The sequence below is a fragment of the Felis catus genome, chromosome C2 (genome assembly GCF_018350175.1).
Source record: "Felis catus isolate Fca126 chromosome C2, F.catus_Fca126_mat1.0, whole genome shotgun sequence".
In the NCBI taxonomy this organism is placed as follows: Eukaryota; Metazoa; Chordata; class Mammalia; order Carnivora; family Felidae; genus Felis; species Felis catus.
Window position 1 is genome coordinate 148,918,980 of NC_058376.1, and position 12,050 is coordinate 148,931,029.

The 12,050-nt window shown below is 50.7% G+C and overlaps 1 protein-coding gene across 11 annotated transcripts in view; it reads right to left on the reverse strand.

The window, feature by feature from the left end:
- Positions 1 to 12,050, reverse strand: part of TRAK1 (trafficking kinesin protein 1) — a 124,035-nt gene that overhangs the window by 49,148 nt on the left and 62,837 nt on the right. The window lies entirely within an intron of this gene.

The following is a 12,050-nucleotide window of genomic DNA, read 5'->3' on the forward strand; positions in this document are numbered from 1 at the left end:
GGCAGAGGGGGAGGAAGGGGGAGGGGGAAGACGAAGAGGAAGACAAAGGAGAAGACAAGAGGAAGATGAAGACAAGATTCCCAGCAAGGGCAATAGTTAACATTTATAAAGTCCCTTCTACGTCTGAGATTTAAGGAGCTTTTTCCTTAAGCCTCACCACACCCCTGAAGGGTTTGTGCTGTTGTGACTATTCCACAGATGAGAAAACTGTTGCCGGGAGAAGTTAAGGACCCGACTGAGGTCACAGCAAATGAGGTTGTAAGGTAAGGACTGCACCTAGGCCAGTTTGGCTCCTGTCCTAACTAAGCTAGGGGGGGAACCATAAAGGATTCAAGGTCAAGGCTGAGGCTGGCACAAATCAACAATTCTTGGAAGCAGAAACAGAGCAAGAAACGTCTGTGGTATAGGGGAAAGATCTCTGGTGCCACGACTCCGAGGCTTAGGTTTTCATAGGACACTCTACCAAGGTCATGAGGCCCTGGAAAAGCCCTGTAATTGTGTCTTCGGTTTCCTCTTCCAAGAAATGAGGGGGGCAGGAGTGAGAACAATGAGGTGGGAAAATAGCCAGTGAGGCCTTTAAACAGTAAGACAAGTACGGGCTGCACTTTCCAAGCAGCTTTCTAGATACTCAATGTCCAATAAACCACGGTCCTGTTTCTCTCTCCACGGGAACGGTATTCCAAATGGAGGCTCCAGTTCTGACCAAGGGAGCACTACCCAATCAATCCACTTCCACTCAAAGGATGTTCAAAAAAAAGAAAAGGACAGCCATAAACCTCTACAACAACATGGTAACAGTAGGGTCCAAGTTCTAGAAAAAGAAGTATAATACGCCAACAGTAGCAAAGCAGATAGAGTGGACACTTAGACACCTCTAACAGTGTCAAACTAACGTGTACCCAACGTGCACCAGGCTCTGTGCTGAGAAGGGCAGGAGACTAGCCCTTCCAGGACACACAGAAAACGGGCAGGTTACCCATCAGGGCATTCCTGGGCAGGGGCCTAGGGTGTGTGAGACCTGGCAAGTCCCTTTAGGGACTCTGGACTTTAATAATGGGACAACTGAAGCCACTGGAGGGTTCTCAAAGGGGGAGGGTCTACAAAAAAGCTGTATTTCAGGAACGATTCTGGCTCCAGCACAGAGAAATGGTGGGAGGTGGGGCTGGAGGTGGTCAAAGCTGTTGACAAATCCAAGGAAATTCTAAGTGGCTGCAAAAGTGGAGAGAAGTGGTCTCTTTTCTTGAGAGAGTTACGAGAGAAGACAGGGTGGGTGGTAAATCAGAAAGATAGGATCTGGGCTTCTCGCTGGGGCAGAGGGGACAAAGGCACTCCACTTCCTAGGCCTAGGGTCCCCGGGCAAGACAGGCCGGTGAGACAGAAGCTCAGAAGCATGCCGGGGCTGCCCCAGCACAATCACTGGCGAAGGGGACAGCGGCTGAGGTCACCACGGGATCATGTGTGTGCCAGGCAGAGGGCCGTGCACAGCCCACAGCAGGAATGCCCTCCCGGGAGCTGGAGGTACTAAACTGTGGTTAGGAAGAATCCGATTTGCAGTGAGAAAAGGGTTGAGTGCCGATCCTTGGGTGGGCAGGTAGAATCATGAAGTCAAATTCGAATGAGTGGCCCCAGGGCCGGCTGAGCAGAGACAGGGAGGCCCGAACTGGGTTGTCAGCTAACTGAAGGTGCAGATCAGAAGGGAGGCGGGGTGCTCTGGCTGAAAATCAGGAATGCAAACTTGATGCAAATTAAACCGTGCCCAAAACGATTTTGAGGATAAATGCTGGCAGCCATCTTCAGCCAAGAAATCCCCAGTATCCACAGAGAGCAGGCCCTGAATAGAAATGAGTCCTTGCCTAATGCCAAGGAGACGCAGCCAAGTGAGAGGCGTGGGGGTAAAGACCTGAGGCCCAAGAGAAATCCCCACAGGGAAGAAAACAATGGGGCCGGGGACTGGGGGGGGGGGGGGGGCAGTTCTCCAGGGACAGATCGGAAGTGGCCATCTGAAGGAGCCCTGGGGCAGGAGCGGGAGAAGAGGGCAGAGGCTGTGCAGGCAGTAGGGCGGCCAGAGCAGGGAGCCAGAGGCACAACTCAGGAGGCCTGACTGATGAGGTGGAGGGCAAGAAGGTCCCAGCACACAACCTGTGAACCTGTGTCTTCTCGTCACATTAACAGGCTTGACAAGCCCCCCTTGACATTTTGGCCTTATCAGACTTCTCGGAGAAACTCTTGTCAGCAGCCCTCACTTCCCATTTATGTGCTGCATTTTGGTGAAATGGTTCCCCTAAAGTTATGTCAACCGTTAGCTCTCATCATTTTTCTTAATTTTTTTTTTTTTTACCTTTTACTTATTTTTGAGAGAGAGAGAGAGAGAGAGAGAGAGAGAGAGAGAGAGAAAGCATGAGCAGGGGAGAGGCAGACAGAGAGGGAGACACAGAATCCGAAGCAGGCTCCAGGCTCTGAGCTGTGAGCACAGAGCCTGACGTGGGGCTCGAACTCACAAACCGCAAGATGGTGACCAGAACAGAAGTTGGACGCTTAACTGACTGAGCCACCCGGGCGCCCCTGCTCTCATCATTTCTTAACCTAATTTTGAGAACATTTCTCCTATGTCAGTTTTACATACGTATGGAGCAAATAAGTGAATGAATATTTTGCACACATACAAATATGTGTGAGGGTGTACACACACATAAATGCACACATATATAAAATTATACACCTATATACACATAAGTGTGTGTGTATCCCAAGACCTCAGGGGACACTGCTCCCTTGTAACACTAAGACCAAGTAGCCAACATCCATGAAAGGAGGGAAGATATTCACGACTGCCCATTACATTTGCACCTTTGGGTAGTTTGGCCATGTGTTCTAGCTTATTCACAGGTCATTTCTTTAATTAACTAGAACACTTTTTCAAACTTTTTTTTAGAACCCGATTCTAGTCCCCTTCCCGGTAATTTCTCCTTTTATCTTCTGTACCTTAGCACTAGCTTTTTTTTTTTTAAGTAAATTTTATTTTCTGTAATATTTATTATAACAACCATACAATATTGAATAAACTTTCGATACGCCCAGTGGAGACAGGAGCTGGCACTCAAGTATCAGAGAAAAGCATGGTCCACAAAGCGGTGGATTATCCCCCTCTCTCTCTCTCTCTGACCGGTAACAGCAGCCGTCAGTTGAAAAAGCATCCCTACATTTGGCCCCTGATCCTCCAGGAAGTAAACCTAATACCTAGTTACTGTCTGCCCTGCCCCTGGCAAGGGGTGGGAGGTTCAGAACCTGAAAGCCAAAGCTGAAAAGATCCCCATGAAATTCTAAATGAGTCACCACCGCTGCTAAGTTTCCAGGCATTACAGAATAAACGTCCTTTATTTAAAGCTTTGTCTACATGCTTTAGAATTTGATTTGTCAATGCTCCACTTAAAAACCCTCACCAGCTCTGCCACTGCCCACAAGCAGCAGCCTCGATACATAAATCATCCAGGGACCATCCATACCGGCTCCTCGCCGCCCCCATGCCCATTCTCCATCACGGCTCAGCCCTATGACACCACTCTCGGATGTCTGGCTTGGTTCCAGGTGTGCCCGTTTCCTTCTGCAGGGACGGTCCCTCTCCTGCTCCTCCATCTGGGGAGTTTCTGCTCCTCCCCAACGCCCGTCTTCCTGCTGGGAAGATTTCCCATGGAAGATGGCTAGCAGTCATCCAGACGGGGCGGCTTGGCAAAGCATTCCGACGAGGGGGGCATCTCTGAATGGCTGTTCTGACTCAGCCGCAGGGCCGCAATCCCCGCGTGTCGCGGCCAGACACAGGGCGGGTGGGCGAGAGGCATGGATCTCCGAACTTTCTGGCAGCGAAACTCAGGCTCTGAAAGTCACAGGACTTGCCTGAGGTCACAGACTTTAACCGTCCCCTGGGCCTCAGGGCGCCTGGGTGGCTCAGTCGATTAAGCCTCCGACTTCCAGCTCAGGTCACGACCTCACAGTCCGTGAATTCGAGCCCCACGCTGGGCTCTGTGCTGACAGCTCAGAGCCTGCAGCCTGCTTCGGATTCTATGTCTTCCTCTCTCTCTGCCCCTTCCCTGCCTGCACTCTCTCACTCTCTCTCAAAAAAAAAAAAAAAAAATTAAAAAAAAAAATTCCCCTAGGCCTCTACCCAAGAGAAATAAAAACCTATGTCCACCCAAAACTTGTACACAAATGTTCGCAGCAGCATTCCCCGTTATAAGCCAGAACGTGGAAACACACAAATGACTCTCTACTGGTGAACGGATACACGAGATGCGGTATGTGTGTGCAGTCTGTAAAAAGGAACGAAGCATGGGGGTGCCTGGGTGGCTCAACTGGTTCAGGGTCTGACTCCCGATTTCAGCTCAGGTCATGATTTCATCGTGCGTCGCATCGAGCTCCGCGTCAGGCTTCGCACTGCCGGTTCAGAGCCCGCTTGGGATTCTCTCTCTCCCCCTCTCTCGCACACTAACACCTCCCTCTCTAAATAAATAAAGAAACTTTCTCTAAATGAATAAATAAGCACTGATACACGCTGCAACGTGGAGGAACCTCAAAAACTTGATGCTCAGAAGCGGCCAGGCACAAAAGACCATACTCTGTAGGATCCCATTCCTATTCAGTACCCGATACGGGCCGATTAGAGAGCAGGTAAGTGGCTGCTGGGGGCTGGGAGTGGGGATGGGATTAGCTGTGAACAGGGGTGAGGGAGCTCACACAGGGAGGGGATACAAATGTTCTAAAACTGAACTGTGGTGGGGACACCTGGGTGGCTCAGTCAGTTGAGTGTCCGACTCTTGATTCTGGCTCAGGTCATGATCCCAGGGTCGTGGGATAGAGCCCTGCGTTGGGCTCCACACTAAGCATGGAGCCTGCTTAAGACTGACTCTCTCTCTCTCTCTCTCTCTCTCTCTCTCTCTCTCTCTCTCTCTCCGTCCCTCGCTACAGCATGCATGTGCACTCTCTCCCCCTCGCTCTCTAAAAGACTAAATAAATAAAACTAAACTATGGTGACAGTTGTACAACTCAGAATTCACTAAAAGTCACTACACTGTCCAGTTAAAAGAGCTGAATTTTATGGCAGCAGGTGGTACCTCAAGGCTTTAAGTTAGCGAACGACAGTCAAACAAGCATTCGGGGGCTACATTTACTGTACCCCAACCGCTGCCCCATGACATGGCATTGCAGAGGCACTGTCTTGCTATCTCGATCCCTGACTGAGCTTTCCTCAGACCACAGCGGGGTTCTCAGACCGCAAAACTGTTCAGGAGGAGCGATCACCCACTTCGGAATGAGCCCTGATAAAAGGCACACAAACGTACCAGTGCACCCCACAGAGACTAGGTTATTTTCAGTTAGAGAACCGTCACTAAAATGTGCTCAGATAGTACAGCCGCCTCTCTCCGGTTTTTGAAAAGAGTGACTCTGGAGTCTCCTCCCAGGCATGACACATCCATCCTTTTCCCAAAGGACAGCCTCAGCCCGGGGTTAGCTGTTGTCCTTCAATATCCACCTTCACAATCAGCCCAACAGCCCAAGTGGGTTAACCACTACGACCCAGAAGACACACTTTATTTGGTTTAAAAAAGAACTATTTTGACGCAGCCCTTGTAGAGGGTGTGGAAGAACAGGGTGAGGACCCACCGATCAAAAATGGCTAGAGCCATAATGAATGTTATTCTTTGTTTTTTTTTAATGCTTATTTAGTTTTGAGAGAGAAAGAGACAGAGTGCGAGTGGGGTACGGGCAGGGAGAGGAGACAGAATCCGAAGCAGACTCCAGGCTCTGAGCTGTCAGCACAAGAGCCCAACACAGGGCTTGAACTCACAGACTATGAGATCATGACCTGAGCCGAAGTCGGACACTTAACCAACTGGGCCACCCAGGCGCCCCACATGTAATTCTTACAAAAGTCCCATGCCCCCGCCTACCTGGGTTATGTAAGGCACATGAAGGCAGCAGAGTCTTATTTGGGCCCAACACATAATTGGTACTCAAAGAAAAGGAAGATTTTGTATTCTCACAGACCAGTCTTGGGAAAGAAAGGCTCACGTCTAACCGACACCCCAGAGAGAGGTGAAAACATGAAACCCTGGTGTAGAGCTTATCACCCCCAAATAAGCAAATGTCCCAGAGAGTCACCTCCCTTTTCCTCCCAGCTTTTGTGGGGTGGAGGGAAGAAGCCATCTGGAAAAGGGCCATCTCAAGTCTAAAGTAACACAAAGCGATGACGAGGTGGGAGATTGCTAAGAAAGAAGCTGTGTTCAAGGGAAAGGCATCAACTGGTAAGTAGCTGTGGTCTCCAGCCGGAAGCAAACGGACACCTGGGTGAACAGGTGCTGGTTTGCCACGGCGGCCACTGAGGCGGCCTCCGGGACAGTGTGGTGGCAGAGGCCAGCCCACTACAACAGCAGTCGGTTCGGCCACTGCCTGCGCCCACGTGGCGCCCGGTCTGCGCACTGGGAGGTGGGAGAGGGACAGCACTGCCAAGAGCAGAGACCTGATCGTACAGCTGTGGCGACATTTAACTGCTCACCAGCATCATTAACTGAAATTTTAGTGTGACTATATTATTGGCTTACGTCCCCTTCCGAGGTGAGCTGAGAGCAGAGCACCGTGGCAGGTTACTGAAGAGGCAGGGAAGGAGAAAGGAAAGGAGTCTTGAGTATATATGTCATGCCAGCCGCCACCCTGGTCATTTTACAAACATTATTTACTTAAAACCAAGAACAGCTCCATGACACCAGTATGAGCCACATTTAACACACCAGACAGGGAGAGGCCAAGTGGCTTATCCAAGGACATAACCAAGGACTTGGGCCTGGTCTATTAGAGGCCATAAACAGCCACCCCGCCCTAGACCGGAACACTCAGTGTTGATCTATGGTGGGCGTTCGTGATCAGGATATCTAAAGAGGGCTTGCTTGGTGATCGCCAATTATGACTGCTCACCACGTGCTGGCACTCTGCCAAGTGTGGGATGGCTATCATCTCCTTCAGTGTTTGCATTCATCCTAGGAGAAAAGTATTACTGTCGGCCGTCCACATTGCCCAAGGTCACAGGGCTATTATGGGAGGGCCTGATCAGTCTGACCCCCAAGTTGGCACTCTTAGCCACTGTCTCCTGAGTAAATACATGACTCCCACTCTCAAGCTGAGCTGGTAAGATGCATACATAAATTAGCATAATACAGAGGAGCAAGCAGGAAGGGCCAAGTGAGAGATGCTGTTGGGAGTTCGGATACAAGACGGGGCGGCAAGGGGGCAGGGGGCAGGTGCCAGAAGTGGGCAGAGCAGCAAGAGGACCCCAAAATAACAAAGGCTCTGGGTGAACCTTGCCTGTGGCCAGCCCTGGGGCTATGCGGGTACCTGCACTCCAGTAAGAGAACCACCCTGAGCAACTGACATCACTGGAGGCCCGCGTGGGGTAGCCATGGATACCAACAACCAAACCCCAGGCTGGAGACCAAGGTAATCAACACCACGAGCACACAGTGCTGAGGTCAGGACTGATAAGCCAGGTCACCTCCCTCCTGATGGTAACCCTACAGGAGAGAGTCCTGCATAGCGCCCTCATGTGCTGCTGGCCACACCGTGTCAACACACACACACACACACACACACACACACACACACACACACAAGGCGGGACCCTGACAGCTCCTTCTCCAGGGCAGACATCACACACCTCCCCCGCCTCCCCGCCCCAGCCATTCTCCACGCAGCCTGGCCCTCCGCCAGCAGCCCACGATTTCCTCCTCAAACTGGAGGAATCCGCTGTCTGTGCTGCCTCTCAGGCTTCACCTTGGGCCCAGCCGAAGAACTTGAATGACCCAGCAGGGTGCAGCTATGCACAGTCACACGGGCCCCAGGCTCTCCACCAAGTTCTAGGTTCCCACTGCCAACTGGTGTTTTCTCCACCTCTGCTTTTCCAGATGATAATTTCTGGTTAGTGCTCATCACCTGAAAATGGCTCTTTGTGCAAAAGACCGACGTGGCCACTCACACCCTGGCCACCAGGAGCCACCTCTGAGGACAGGACACTTGCTCTCCTGCAGCCTGCAGGCTCAGAAAACCAAAACCTGCTACGAGAGCACTCGGTAACCCCCAGAGAATTCCATGTGCTCTTTCCGAACCCTGCTGCCTGCCAGGAATCGGGGAGGGAATCTTGCAGCCGGGTAACAGCCTCAGGAGTGTCCGGGTGAGGAAAACTCATGAGATCAGGCTTCCCGAGGCATGCCCTTGAGAAAGCGGTGGGAATCTGCCACACAGCAAACCACAAGGAAGTGACCACAGAAGTTCATCTTCGTCAGTGTCCTCCTGATGCTGGTGCCAGTGCCCTTCACTCCCAGCAGCACCGAGACCGGCTTCCTGCCTGATCTCACACGGAGCAGAGGGGGCTGGGGCAAACAAGCAGGGCCCTGCTCCAAGACCACCACATGGGACGAAGCTGCTTGAGGTCAGTTCTGTGTCTGTGTCTGTGCCAGTTCTCAGTGGCCAGAAGACACAGAGCCCAGACACTTTGTCTCCCTGAGGATGGTAAGAGCCAAACAGCCTCTCACAGCTGCTTCTCCTGGGAGCCCCGCCTCCCTGTGAGCACCCACTTCGTGGGTTAGAACGGCCAGAAGGGGCCTTCGACTCCATCAGCACCTCGTGCCTGGGTGCAGTGGAAGGTAGACCCCAGGCAGGGTGACGGCGGGGGAATTCTGGACAGGGACAGCCGAGCCGAGCCTCAGTCACTCTGACTGCAAATGGGAATAGCACTTATTGCAAAGGCTGCTTTGAAGGTGAGAGGGTGACATTACAAAGTACCCATCACCCCCACAAGGTGACTGGGAGAAAACACATGTCTTGTGTATTCACAGCTATCAGAGCAACCCAAATACTGATTCTGTCCTTCAGTGGCCAGCCAAAATCACCTCTTTGAGATCAGTCAACAGGGAAGAAAAGCACCTAAACCAGCTCAGAATCCAGGGAACGCAGTCACGTCCACATCCTGCACATAATTTCATTATTCAAGAGCATGTCTCTTCCATACACGGGACTTGCTGGCCCATGAACTCAAGACAATGTCGGAGAAAAGCAGGGTCCTGCCCAGCGCCGGGCTTGCTCTGGGACACAGGACTGGCCACAGAAACCAAATCTTCCAAAACAAACCTCTATCCTCCAACCTATGCTCCAGACTTCCTTCAGGCCGGCAGCCAGTCTCATGAATTTTCTCTGACGAAGAAAACTGAGCACACTGGCTATAAAGTGTCTTTCTTTTGAGCTTACTGTCCTAAAATTACTATGAACACGTCACCCCCTGCCCCCTTACAGGACAGCTAAACATTTTATTGAAGAAAGGAAGGCGATGGGAAGGGAAAAAACAAAAGAGAATGTAAGTCTATCCTAAGATGCCAAATACAAAGCAGTGCCCCTCTCAAATGAGATCATTGAGTAGGGACCCTGTGTTGGGGGATGTCAACAAAAAGATGCGACCTCCAGTTGACCTGTGAGCGGGGGTTGGCCACTTGGAGCCTCCCCATACCCTCCTTGGAATGTGGGTTCTGCTCGCCTTTCCCGCTCCCAGAGGCTGCTCCAAGGACACAGCCTTGAGATGGCGATGGGCTGCGAACACCTGAGCGGCCAACATGGCCACACCCAGTTAGGGCCTCTTTCTAAACAAACTTCTAAGGTTTGGCAGGTGGCTGCACAGATCCACTGTCTTGCTGCTGCCCGCCCAGGGCCCAGGACAAGCCTCGTCCGTACGTGGGTTCCCTCTGCTTACTGAACTGCCACCTACCGAGCTGGAGTGGCCGGCCTCCTCCTTCACCTCTCCCTGCCCAAGGAGGTTTCAGATTACGCCTGGGAAACTCCCGAGGGGGTGGCCAACCAACACGGGGTGGCCAACCAACACCCACGGTTATCTCTGAAATGTAGACCAGCAGGGGACAATGTGCATTGGAATCAGCCAGAGGGCACGTTAAAACCCAGTCTGCTGGGCCCCACCCCAGAGAGCCTGGCTCAGCAGGTCTGGGACAGGGCCCCAGAATGTGCATTTCTAACACAATCCTGGGTGATGCTGGTGCTACTGGGTGGGGGGGCCCCACTTTGAGAACTGCTAGCATGGTGATTTAAGAGCAGGGGGCCCTTGAGTTGTTCTACATAGGCTCAAACCACTTACTAGCTTTGTGACTCTGGACAAGTTAACTTAAGTTTCCTCTTACAAGCCTGTGAAATGGAAATGATAATAGCACTTAACCTCTGATCTGGCTGTTTGAAGGATTAAATGCACAAATCCACATGAAGTACTCAGAACAGTGCCTAGCACGTAGTAAGAGCACAATAAACACTGGCTCTCATCACCATCATCTGGCTCCCAGTTTTTTTCTTAAAGTTAAAAATATGGACAGATGAAATATATACAACACAAAATGTTTTCTTCTCTTGACTAGGCTCTAAGACACTGTTCCAGAATCTTGTATAGCCTTTAATTTAGAATCATATGGTTCTGTGACTGGTTTCTAAACTCATCTCACTCTGCTTATGGCCAACTGCCCATCTCATATTTTCATATGCACAGGAATCCCCTGAAGATCTCGTTAAAAGGTGGGTTTTGACTCGGTGGGTCTGGGGCCTGAGCGTCTGCATTTCCAACAGGCTCCCAGGTGATGTGGGGACACAGGGGCTGGAAGGGACATCAGCTGATCCAGGGAAACCTGGGCTGGCCCTAGCTCTATGAGAGCAGGTGGATGCCTTTCCCTTGAGTACTTGCAGGAACCTGACTAACGCACAGTCCCCATCGGCCGGCCATTCCTACACCATCTCCTTCGTGAAAGGGCCAGGCGGGGTTTGAGGCCTCAGCTTGGAGACCCCCATCTCTCTGCCAGCTCTTCCCTTCCCTGGCTTTCTCCAATTTAATGCTTTTAACTGTCCTGTGGTAAAATGTTACTGTTTTTAGGACAGAACGTTTTTCTCAAACGAAAACACTTCTGATAAGGCCAATTATAAATAACTTAAAAAAATTTTTTTTAATGTTTATCTTTGTTCTTGAGACACAGAGAGACAGAGCATGAACAGGGGAGAGGCAGAGAAAGGGAGACACAGAATCGGAAGCAGGCTCCAGGCTCTGAGCTGTCAGCACAGAGCCCGACACGGCGCTTGAACTCATCAACTGCGAGATCATGACCTGAGCTGAAGCTGGACGCTCAACAGACTGAGCCACCCAGGCGCCCCTATAAATAACTTTTAAAATAAAAGTTATGTTGAGACATGAAGATAAACCATTTCAGAGCAGAACTTTGTAAAGGTATTCAGACTGTTTTTCCTCAAGACCTAAAGAACATACATGCAGTCACTGTTTAAACATTCTGCTGCACCCCCAAAATCCCTTTCTCTGCACTGCGGGCAAAAGCCCCAAAAGCCCAACTAGGAAACTGCCACTGAGCATCTGGGCCTCTCATTGAACTAACACCCTCACTTCTCCAGAAGCAGTGTCCCTCTAACAGAGGCCGAAGGTGGGTCCCCAGGTGACTTCGAAGTCAGCCTTGTACTTTTCCATTTGAAAGAATCCTAAATTAAAAAAAAAAAAAAAATCCCTGTCTCAAATCAGTGATTAATGACTTTTTAAAGATAAGCAACACCAGCACAAAAACATACTTTATTTAATAATGACTCAGTCTCAGGGCGCCTGGGTGGCTTAGTCGGTTGAGCCTCCGACTTCGGCTCAGGTCACTCATGATCTTACTGTTTGTGAGTTCGAGCCCTGTGTTGGGCTCTGTGCTGATAGCTCAGAGCCTGGAGTCTGCTTTGGATTCTGTGTCTCCCTCTCTCTCTGCCCCTCCCCAACTCGTACTCTGTCTCTCTCTCAAAAATAAACAAATGTTTAAAAAAAAAATTTTTTTAAATAATAATGACTCAGTCTCTTGCTAATTTACCAAAACCTGTTCAGTCACAAGAAAACAACAAAAACTCTTAAAGCAGAGTACTGGAATGCCACACACACACACACACACACACACACACACACACATACACACACATACACACACACACAC